Raw genomic sequence first — 12,266 nt, 5'->3', positions numbered from 1 at the left:
CATTTTATAGCTTAGTGCTTTTCTGGAAATTTAACCATTTTACCTATGTTTTAAATAAATTGGCACATGTTTTTGTTTAATTTCCTTTTATCATAAAGAGGGATTAGCAAACTTTTTATAAGATGGAAGATAATTATTTTAGGCTTTGTGGCCATTCTGCCACAATTACTCAATTCTGCTATTGCAAGAAAAAAGCAGTGTAGACAACAAGCAAAGAGCCATGACTCTTATCTAGACTTCAATGAAAAGCAGACTGGATTCAGCCTAGAAGCTATAGTTCAATGAACTTTTAAATATCCATAACATTTCTTGTGATTATCTGCCTTTTTTTTTACTCCTGATAATGACAATTGTATCTATTGATCTTTCCAAAGAAACCATTTTTACTTTCATTGATTGCTGTTACTTTGTGGTTTGTTGCGCCCATTTTTATTATTTCCTTCTGTTTATGCAACATTTAGTTTGCTCTGCATGCTGTAGTATTTTAGGGTTGAAGTTAATTATTATTGATATGGAATCTTTTTCTTAATATAAGCTCCTGCATTATAAATACCCTAGTAAGCACTGCCTTACCTGCAACTCAGAAGTTTATTCATCCCTTTTATTTCAAAATGCTTTTAAATTCCCTTTTATTTCCTTTGACCAATGAATCCTTTGGGAGTACACTTACTTCCCTTGTTTGGGGATTTTGTGTGTCTATTAATTTCTCATTTAATTTCAAAATAGTCAGGAGACACTTATTTTTTTAATCTTTTAAAAATTGAGAATTGGAGTTCCCATTGTGGCTCAGTGGTTAACGAATCTAACTAGGAACCATGAGGTTGGGGGTTTGATCCCTGGAATTGCTCAGAGGGCTGGGGATCCAGCATTGCCGTGAGCTGTGGTGTAGGTCACAGATGCAGCTCAGATCCTGTGTTGCTGTGGCATAGGCCGGTGCATACAGCTCCGATTATACCCCTAGCCTGTGAACCTCCATATGCCATGGGTGCAGCCCTAGGAAAAAAAAAAAAAGACAATAAAAAAATAAAAATAATAAAAATTGAGAATTACTTTGTGACCTAGAATATGACCATAATGAATGTTCCATGAGCATCCGAGTATGTTATTTGCTGTTCTGCGTATTATTCTATACATGTTATATAGGTGTAGTTGCTTGATGGTGTTTTTCATGTCTTCTGTATCACTTGTATAATTAGAGATTCTGTAATTGAGTTTTCTAGTTCTCTTTATACTTTGATTAGATTTTCTCTGCATATTTAAGCTACTTTGCATATGCAGTTAGGACTTTATCTTTGAAATTGACCAGTTTATGAAATGTTCTTCCTTATCCTTGGTAGCGTTTCTCCTTCTGAAGTCTGTTTAACCTGATATGAATTATGTTGTATGACTGCTATAGTACTTAAACTTTGATGGTTAACTTATTTGTAGTTGGAAACAGCATATAATTGGTTCTTGCCTTTTTAATCCAGCTTGATATTTTTAGTTGGTCTATTAGGTCACTTAAGTTTAATTTGACTTATTAAAACTATCTTGCTTTTCTCTGTTATCACTGTTCTTTGTGTGTCTCTATTTTCCATATTTTTATAGATTGAGCAACTTTAGAATCATCTCTCCTATAAGCTTACTAGCAGCTTTTGTTTTCATTGTTTGCTACAGGTTTACAATACACATCTTTTAGTGTATAGTCAATACATGTAGAAAAGCTTTACAACTGTATACTATTTCCTCCATACATTATATATACTCATATTTTACATCTATATAAGCTAGAAAACCTAATACACAGTCACTGTTTGCTTTAACATTTGTTTTTAAATATTTAAAGAGATGGTGCCTTCTATTGCTACTTGCATAATACTAGAAGTCCTACAATAAAATTATCTGTTTGCACATGATATAACCTAAAAACTGAAAACCCTAAAAATTACACAAAACATCAAACTGTTAGAACTAATAGAAGAACTCAGTGACAGTTCTGGATACAAAAAATAGTAACACGGTGATATACTAACAATCTGAAATGGAAATTAGGAACATTAATTTCATTTACAGTAGGATCAAGAAGAATACTTAAAATTAACTTAACCAAGGAAGCAAAAGACTTGTATGCTGAAAACTGAAACACTGCTTAAATTAAGTTTGACAAATAAATGGAAATACTCCCCATATTCATGGGCTGGAAGAATGTCGTTAAGATGTTATTACCCCAAATGCTGTACATATTCAATTCAATCCTTATCAAAAATCCCAAAGAAGTTTTTGGCAGAAATAGAAAAATTCATCCTAAAATTCACATGGAATCTCGAGGACAAAGTTAGCAGTCTCACATTTCCTGAATGCAGAACTTGCTACAAAGTTATAGTAATCAAAGTATGGTACTGTCAGAAAGAAACATAGACCAGTGAAATAGAATAGAGAGCCCAGAAATAAATATAAAGTGATTTGTCAAGGTTATCAGGGCTTTTCAATGGAAAAAGCAATCTTTCAAAAATACTAATGCCATATTCCAAAAAAAAAAAAAAAAAAAAAAAACACCCCACAGGTTGGAGCCTTACCATATGTCATTTACACAAATTAACTCAAAATGGAAATTCTAAATGTTCTGGAACTATGAAACTATTGAGAAAACATGAGGGAACAGCTTTCTGACATTGGATTTGTCAGTTATTTCTTGGGTGTAATACCAAAAGCATAGTCAAGAGAATATATAAATTGAACTTTAAAATTAAGATTGTTTGTGCAAAGTACACTATCAATATAGGTACAGCCAACCCAGGGAATGGAAGAAAATATTTACTCATCACTTGAAAAGGGATTAAATATTTAGAGTATATAAAGAACTCCTACAAAACAAAAAAATCAAACTTTTTAAAAATGGGTAAGGAACTTAGACATCTCTAATAATGATATACAAATAGTACATGAAAAGATGCTCATAATCACACATCATTAGAGAAATACAAAATAAACACATTAAGATACAAACTTTCATCTACTAAGATGTCTACCATCTAAAAAATACAAAAATCAATATTGGCAAGTTTATAGAGAAATTGCAAATCTTGTCCACCATTGATGATAATGGAAAATGTTGTAGTCACTGAGAAGACAGCATTTCCTCAAAAAATTAAAGATGGAACATATGACCCAACAGTTCAACTTGCGTATGTACCCAAAAGGGAAAGCAGAGATTTGAACAAATGTTTGTGCATCCACATACATAATTCAGCTGCTTCAGTTCTATATGTACATAATCTTTAACTTGTCAATAAAATGACCTGTAGAAAGATGTTCACTGCACAGCATTTGTGGGAGCAAGTGAAGAAAAACCATGAAACACAATGGATATACATACAATCTTTCTTGGAAGGAGAGAAATCATACCTAAGGAATCAGACCTAAGGCTCAATAAGCCCCCAAACTCATTTTTTTCTTAACTGAGAGGGGGCAGGGCCTTAGGCTAAGTATGGATCCTACAGTGTCAAAAGATCTGTTAAGAAATGCAGGCTGGGAGTTCCCGTCATGGCACAGTGGTTAACGAATCCGACTAGGAACCATGAGGTTGCGGGTTCGGTCCCTGCCCTTGCTCAGTGGGTTGACCATCCGGCGTTGCCGTGAGCTGTGGTGTAGGTTGCAGACGCGGCTCGATCCTGCATTGCTGTGGCTCTGGCGTGGGCCGGTGGCTGCAGCTCTGATTAGACCCCTAGCCTGGGAACCTCCATATGCCACGGGAGCGGCCCAAGAAATGGCAAAAAGACAAAAAAAAAAAAAAAAAAGAAATGCAGGCTGGTAAGGTGGCCTGCCTGAATACTGCAGCCACTTAAGGAGAAAGAAGCTTTGGAATAGTATCAGGCCACACCCCAAATCAGTTAAACCCATCTTCCAGTTGGGATCACATGTCAAGAGTTTGAAAAACCTCAGGTGATTCCTCTCAAACTGAGCCAAAGTTGAGAAACTATCACATACAGAGCTTCTGAGTCAGTATTTTAAAGCCTTGTGGTTTAGTCCATCAAGAAAGTGGACTTTCCTATTTGATTTTACCCCATTTTACACCTATGCACCCCTTATCCTCCCACTGCTATTTATCACCATTGACTCTTCTTCTAAAGACATTTGTCAGATTCAGGGTAACTTGAAAGAGACATACTTTCAGGAATTTCCATCCACATTCACTTAAAAACCAAGGAATGTTTAAAGTGTTCCTTCCCTCCACCCTACCTCTTACATTGAGAGTCACACAAAACTCAACAAGATTTTTCAAATATACTTTTTTCTCTGTAAAACATTCCTTTGCAATTATAGCTATTACCAACACGTTTTTACTTTAATTGAATGTTTCATTATCCCTAGAGTGATTCAACCTGCAGTGTTCGCCTCATTCATCACTCTCAAGAAAACAGCTCTCTCCCAAATACTTTGCACGACGTCAAGGGAAAAAAAAAAAAAACAAAAAACCTCCTTAAACAGTTCCCCCTAAAAGGCAGTTTTTACTGTAAAGAACTTTTCATTTCTAAGAGTGGTATGGAATGTGTTAATTTTAAATTTTACTTTTCTAAACTTAAGAAAAGTGTGAGATGCTTTAAGTCCTTAGTGGCCTCTAAGTGTGCTTACAAGATTGTGGGGGGGGGGGGGCCTTCCCTTCCTCTCCATTTCCAGCTTCAATTAAACACACAGAGCTCTCTGTTTATCCCATTAGCGAGGATGCATTTGCCCTGGGTCCCTCCTTGGCTGGCTCAGCAAGACCTCATAACCAATAGCCCGTATTTAACAAATGAATAGCTGGAGGCTACAAGGCTGTTAGACTGCCAGTTTGACAGCAGAGACTCCCCTCCCCTCTCAAGTGATGGGCAGGAGGGTGGTGGGAAATATGGCAACTCACTCTCCAGGAAACATACAAATACGAGACTGTGATAGTGAGCAGCCTCAGGGAAATGGGGCCAAGGAAAAGGTCTTAGGTTTGAGGTAACTCCAGAATGTCGCCAGAGTCTGGGGAGCTTCACTCAGGTTCTGCAACACGCCTGAATCAGTCTCAGGTTGCTGATACAACAAACTGCCCCGGACACAGCGCCTAAAACAACCGAAGTTTGTTTACTTGCCTTCAGTCCTGTAAACCAAGTGTTGGGCAGGGCTGCGTTCTCCTGGATGCTCCAAGGGAGAAATCCTTGTCTTTCTCAGTGTGCGCCCTGAAGGGGCTGGTTCCTCAGCTCAGGACCCTCCCTCACACCACCCACCCACTTATTTCCAGCATCTCTTCTGTGACTGCTGCAGCTCTCTTTTATAGGGTTGAGATCCACTGCCTCCACCTGGATAATCTGATCTCCCATCTGAAGACCCTTAACTTAACTCCCCATGCAAGCTAGTGTGCCTGTGAATTTGGATGTGTACATGGGGGTTGGGATGTGTCTCCCCCACCACAATTCTCATCATTAAGATATACTTCACGTGTGATTTTTCTGCCTGAAAAAAACCCAGGGATCATACAAGGAAGATGTGGCACAAAGCCCTTTCTCATAACACCAGCTAAGAGTGGGGGAGTGGTGAAGCCTATTTGATTTGTAAGTTTACTCACAAAACATAAATGACAGAGAACAGGAACTAAGTAGAATGTGTAACCAAGCCCTATGGGGCTTCTAGGCCCACAAGCCTTTCTTGGTCCCCCATTGCTTGTTTTTAGGGAATAAACTTCAGCCTCTATGATATTCCCTGGGGTCCAAAGGGCAAAGAGTTATCAAACATTTGCTAATCATGGAAGGGGGGGATACAGTGACTGGAGAGGAGCAATCAAACAACAGTGCAAAAAAAAGAAGTGCCCCTCCGTGGCACAGTAGAAACAAATCTGACCAGGAACCATGAGGTCTCGGGTTTGATCCCTGTCCTGTTTCACTAGGTTAAAGATCTGGTGTTGCCATGAGCTGATCACAGACAATGGTTGTATATGGTGTTGCTGTGGCTTTGGTGTAGGCCAGCAGCTGTAGCTCTGATTAGACCCCTAGCCTGGGAACCTTCATATGCTGTAGGTGCAGCCCTAAAAAGCAAAAAAAAAAAAAAAAAACAATAGTGCAGGTTTGGGGGCAGGGTCTTGGCCCTCCTCAAGGAATATGGATAGCAATATTATTGAGTTCTTCTACAGAAGTAAACCCCCCAACAAATGGAAGATGTTAATGAAGCATTTTTTATTCTGGCAAGAAAACCACTACATCACTGAACACCAGCTTTGAAAACAATGTAAGGATCTACCCTGATCCTTATCTGCAGCCCTATTTTTCACTCCCCAAACTATGAAACCACCTCCCAATCTCCCCTGGGGGCAGGGGGACAGTCTTTAAGACATTAGCTTGCTGTGACCCTCCTTTATGTGGCAAAGCAATAAAGCTTTTTTTTTCCTCCTTCACCCAAAACTCTGTCTCCACGTTTCTATTCTGCACTGATGACAGAGGCTGAGTTCTAGCCACAAATGGAGCCTGGAAACTGGGCTTCTATTACCTCAGCTTAGTAAGACTTACTATTAACACTGTGCTAAGATGCCAGCCTCTTCAATGGTTACAACCCCAGTCAGTGCTGCATGGGTATTTCTCATTTACTGATGAAGCAACTGAACAAATAGGATTTAACTTGGCCCAAGGATTTAACTTGGGTGGTAAGGAGAAGATTCTCAGCCTCCTCTCTGAGTACCAAACCCCCAGTTCCTCCTGTTGCACATGATGCTCTGACTCCTGAAGGAGCAGGAGGCAGGATGGACTGTGGTGGGAGCCTCACAGTAGGACCCAGAAACTGCTTCTTGCTGGAGCACAGCTGCCACTTAGGCTGTGGGGAAATTAAGTTTATAGAAGGAATGATCTCGCTCTACCTGTCTCTTCCTTCTTTATTTCTCTGAGTCTCAAAGGAAAACTTATATGCTTCTTCCAGAACATCTGAGGGTAAAAGTCATCCAGGTAAACATCTCACTCTTAGGGCATTTCCTAACAGAGGGTTTTCCTGAAAAACTGTGTTATCTTGCCTCCACTGATGACCTTGCCCTTCAGTTATCTTTAAATCTCTTCCTTCAGGAAACTGACTTCTGCCACCTCATGCCCATCTGACAGTTCTTTTCACTGTTTGCATTTTTTTGTTTATTTCAACATACTTCACTGAAGTATAATTTATATAAAGTACACTCATTAAGATGCACATTTCAATGAGTCTTGATAAATGTACAGGCCCATGTGACCACGACCAAAACCAAGGTACAGAATGTTTCCATCACTTCAGAAGTCCTTTCCTGCATCTTCTCAGTCAGTGCTCTCTTCAGCTACAGTCCTAGGAACCACTGATCTGGTTTCTGTCACAGTAGACCACAGTGGTCTTTTCTTGACTTTAATGTGAATAGAATTATACAGTACATAATCTTCATGCCTGGCTTATCTCATTCCATGTGATATTTTTCTGAGGTCTGTTGTTGCTACATTATCAGTAGCTAATTCATTTATATCCCTGGGTAGCATTAACCCAGAGCTGCATCTCTAGAAGCTTGGAGCACATTTATGTGATGGGTGTATTGGATTCCACAGCATTGACTGAAGAAAAAAGAACTTGCTATAAAATTACAATATTTTATCCACAAAATAATTTCTATGTCTATAATAAAACATTTTACAATTGATTTAATTATTCTATTAGAAATGCACAGGCCCCACAGCTAAAAGTATAGAATGCTATATACTAATATGACTTCTGTCAATACTAATTTTAACAATTGTTTAGCATGTGTTTCCTTTAACATTTTCATTTGGTATTTTTAAGGCAAAACAAAAATGGTTTATCCTATGATAGTTGCAATGCCATTACAACATACTCTAAATACAGTTTAGGGATTATGAAACATGTAACATTTATTCAAAAGATCAGTTATACAAATACACATTCAAAGACTTAATCATTTGCTTATACTTGAAATTACAATTTAATGGGTCAATAGGCACCAGATATTATTTGTGAACACTCAGCATTTCATACCATTCTAAACTCTCTGCTATATGCAGACACGTAAATCCTGAACACTTCAGTTGCAAGTCTGTCTTGCAAGAAAGATTATGGACAGATACCACCAAGAATCTGTGAGTTTAGGGAGGTGGAAGAGATTATTCACAAGTGGTAATTGCTAGGAGATGCTTGGGTGTCTGCAATAGGCTGACTTGGGATACTGCCTGTGGATTTTGGACACCCTATTAAGAGTCATCTCCTCTAGTACAATCCCAGCTGAGACTCTTGGAAGTGGCTTGTTGGTAATCCTATGTTTTTTCACTTCTCAGACTTTCCAGTGATTTTATTAACCTCTAGTTTTCTACATTAAATGTATTATTGGAAGTAAAAAACAGTCCAGTAAACATTGCAATACAATTAAAAGAAATTACAAGGCTAAGATGTGAAATACATTGGATATCAGTAAGACAGCTCAAGAATCTGTCACCATTTATGCCCAGGATTAAAACAAGACAAACAGCTGAGAGAATGAGCAAGAAACTTTCATCCTCATGGAACTAGTAGGACAGGAGCTAGAAAGGGGCCTATTAACTATATAGCACTATAAGCCACTCTTTAAAGTGCTATATTCCAAAAGAAAATATAAATAGCTATAAACATGTATTTACATATATTATAACATCTCTGTGAGTTATACCAGTGATCCAAATAATCTCATGCTCTGCAACTGGGTTTGGCTGATAATGTAATTCTAATGTCCTCAGCTATCTGAAAGAGGTTTAAAATTCTCTCTGAAATAATGACACCACCTAACACCTTGACAATGATTTCTAAAAAATAATATTTCAATCTAAATGTCCAGCACACAATCAAAGATTTCTAGGGACATGAGAAGATACGACATCTGAAGGGAGACCAACCCAAAAATATTAAGCAAAAAAAGGTCCTCATTATTCCAGAGAGTAGAATAGATAGGTATGGGTTGTAAAACAACTACTCTCACTATGGAGATAAAAGGAGGCATAAGTGTTTTAGCAAAGAGCGCAAAGATTTAAAAAAATCAAAAAGCAAAAACATATTCCAGGTATGAAAAAGAAACAACTAAAAATTCATCACTAAAAATGCAATTAATGAAATTGAGGATTCAGCAGCCAAATATAGCAGGAAATGGGATTTAGCTGAAGAGAATATTAGTGAACTGGGAAAGAGAATAACTGTAAAGAATGAGGCACAGAGAGACAAAATAATAAATACTACAGAAGAAAGGATGAGACAGTAAGGATATAGTCAGAAGATTTAGTGTGTTTAATTGTGAAAACTATAGTCAATGTGAAATATGGGAATAAATACAAAGTAACATTGACCAAATAAAAAATTAGACATTGTGGTGTCTGAAAGTATATATGGAATTAAATTAAGTCAAGAGAACATAAAATGTATAGGTTAACAACTAACAGAAGAGTAAAAGACTATATAACTAGCATACGAACAGGAAAAGATGGAAAAATAAAAATATCCCTATCAACAAGAAAGGAAATGAGAAGTAAAATATTGAAAGCAAATAGGAATAATACAGTAAAATCATATAATTAAAGTCCAAAATATAAATAAATGGACAAGTATTCATGTTTTAAAAATATTTCATAGTCTAAATGAAAAAAGTAAAACAATATGCACTTGCTTCTAAGAGATATATCTGAAACATAAGCATGCAGAAAATTTAAAGTAAAAAGATGGAAGAGTTCCCATCGTGGCTCAGCTGGTTACGGACCCGACTTGTATCCATGAGGACATGGGTTCAATCGCTGGCCTCGCTCAGTGGGTTAAGCATCCAGCATTGCTGTGAGCTGCCGTGTAGGTCACAGATGCATCTCTGATCTGGTGTTGCTCTGTCTGTGATGTAGCCCGGCAGCTGCAGCTCCAATTTGACTCCTAACCCGGGAACTTCCATATGCTACACATGCAGCCCTAAAAAGAAAAATGTGTAGGTATATGAGGAACTGATTAACCAGGAAGCAGTGTTGTTATCAGTAGAATTTGTCACAATCAAATACAAAGAACCACTAATAACAGTTAAATGGCTTAACTTTATATATGTAAGCTGTCATTGTTATAACTGATATGCAATATTTTATCTTGGAAAAATATTTTGAGATGAAATAACAGCAAAATAATATTTTAAAAGTCTACACAGTGTAACCAAAGCTATAAGCACAAATCTCTTAGAAATAATTTTTGGATTTGTGAGAGCTGCCCTTTATGTTTTTTTTCATAAATTTCCTCAGGTAATTCCTTTTATTATGTAAATTCACCAAATGACATATCTTCCTCTCTTATAAGCATTCCAAGAAATATCAGCAATACAGGACAAGCCCTCTTACCCCAAAGATTTACTATGGAAAAGAATCCAACAAACCACATATTTAAACAGATATATAAAATAAGACATGTATAAACAAGTTACATGTGTTCATGTAGGTGGTGAGAATTCTTGAGCTATCTCAACCTACTAAACCTCTTGACTCCCCCCGCCCCCCAAAAAAAAACCAGTAACAGTGGACTTTCCTGAATTGGTCTTTAAGACCTTGGAGCATAATTGCCATCCTCAAGCTCCCCCTTCCAGCCACCTCACTCTGTGCCCCACCACCACTCTCATTCAGTGGCCTCCTCTTTGCTCACACGAATGGCACTGATGTCCACACACTAGGCTTTGAACTTTCAAGAAGCTATTATCTGTCTATTGTATTCTCTCTTCCAAGTTAACCATAGGATGTTTTGGGTAATTTCTATAATTCATCTCAGTAGAATCATGCATTAAATGCTGATTTCATCTGGCTGTTTTGCTCAACATTCTGTCTGTGTGATCCTCTCTGGGTGTTGAGAACAGTAGCAGAGGCGGATGGTTGATCCTGGCCAAACAACAGGCTTCACAACCCAGGCTCTCTTCACATTTTGGACTATCAAGAACTGTCCTGTGTACCCACAGTAGGATATTTAGCAGGATTGCTGGCCTCTGGTCATAAAAGACCAATAGTAATGCCCCACATTGTGACAACCAGAAATATTCCAGACATTCCCCAATGAACAGTGAGGAACAAAATTATCCCTGGTTGAGAAAAAAGCTACATAGCCTTCTGTGGTTGGAATGTATCTTATAATTATTTAGCCACTTTTTTATAATGGAAATTTTATCACTTGGGGTGTCAGTAACAATTTTGACCTATTCAAGAAAATAAAATAATTATCCTTAGAATAGAGTGGTTTCGTATATAAATTAGAGTTTACACAAATTTTGTGAGAGCTTGGTCGGGGTGGTGGCAGAGGAAGGAAGGGAGGACAAATATAGCAAAATTGCCACTGAATATAAATTCAGGTGAAGAAAGTTCAAGAGGCACGAGTTAACCATGAGGTTGTGGGTTCAATCCCTGGCCTTGCTCAGTGGGTTATGGATCCAGCATTGCCATGAGCTGTGGTGTAGGTCATAGATGCAGCTCGGATCCTGTGTTGCTGTGGCTGTGGTGCAGGCTGGCAGCTGTAGCTCCAATTAGACCCCTAGCCTGGGAATTAGACCAATTAGACCTCCATATGCTGCGGGTGCAGCCCTAAAAATACAAAAGACAACAGACAAAAAAAAAAAAAGAAAGTTCAGAAAGCAGATTCTGGAGACTCCATCTGAAACACCAAGACAGGTGGTTTTCAAAGACCCCCAGGAAAGCTAATACTTCTCAGGAGTCTATGAGAACACCCCCATCAACAGCCTCAGTCTACAGCAGCCAGTCCGATTTCCACATGCTCCAGAGAAGATGCTCTGGTGCCAACATCCAACTGCACATCAAGGTCAACCAGCTTCAGTGAGATTCCTTTGACAATCGGGGTTTTCTCTTCTACTTTATACTGTGAATTACTCTCTTTGACAAAATTTAACCCTGAAGAATATCAAGAATGGGATTCTGGAAAATGTCATTCTAAGAGTTTCCACATTTCAGTACAGCAGAAGAAACAACAGAATGAAAGACAACATGCAAAAATAGGAGAAAGGCAACATATGGAATGGGCAAAAATATTTGCAAATCATATATCTAATAAGAGATTTTAATATTCAAAGTATACGAGGAAGTCATACAACTTAATACCATAAAAATCCAATTGAAAAATGAACAAAAAACTTGAATAGACATTTTTCCAAAGACAAAATCAAAGAGCCAAAGGTTAAAAAATGCTTAACACCACTAATAATCAAGGAAATGGAGATAAAAACCACAATGACCTATCATCTCACACCTATCAAAATGACTATTATCAAAAAG

The 12,266-nt window shown here is 37.8% G+C and overlaps 1 long non-coding RNA gene across 9 annotated transcripts in view; it reads right to left on the bottom strand.

Moving 5' to 3' along the window:
- Positions 1 to 5,251, bottom strand: part of LOC110257172 (uncharacterized) — a 207,761-nt gene extending 202,510 nt beyond the window's left edge. For all 9 annotated transcript variants that reach the window (XR_014829791.1, XR_014829787.1, XR_014829789.1 and 6 more), the window contains exon 1: positions 5,097 to 5,251. This is a non-coding gene — a long non-coding RNA (uncharacterized LOC110257172). The remainder of the gene's footprint in view (positions 1 to 5,096) is intronic.
- Positions 5,252 to 12,266: the final 7,015 nt, after the last annotated feature.

The sequence above is a fragment of the Sus scrofa genome, chromosome 15, assembly GCF_054392235.1.
Source record: "Sus scrofa isolate SSC_HxYL_T2T_F1_AM1 chromosome 15, Sscrofa_HxYL_maternal_Yorkshire_Landrace_v2.0, whole genome shotgun sequence".
Lineage (NCBI taxonomy): Eukaryota > Metazoa > Chordata > Mammalia > Artiodactyla > Suidae > Sus > Sus scrofa.
This window is presented reverse-complemented; position numbering and strand designations above follow the sequence as displayed.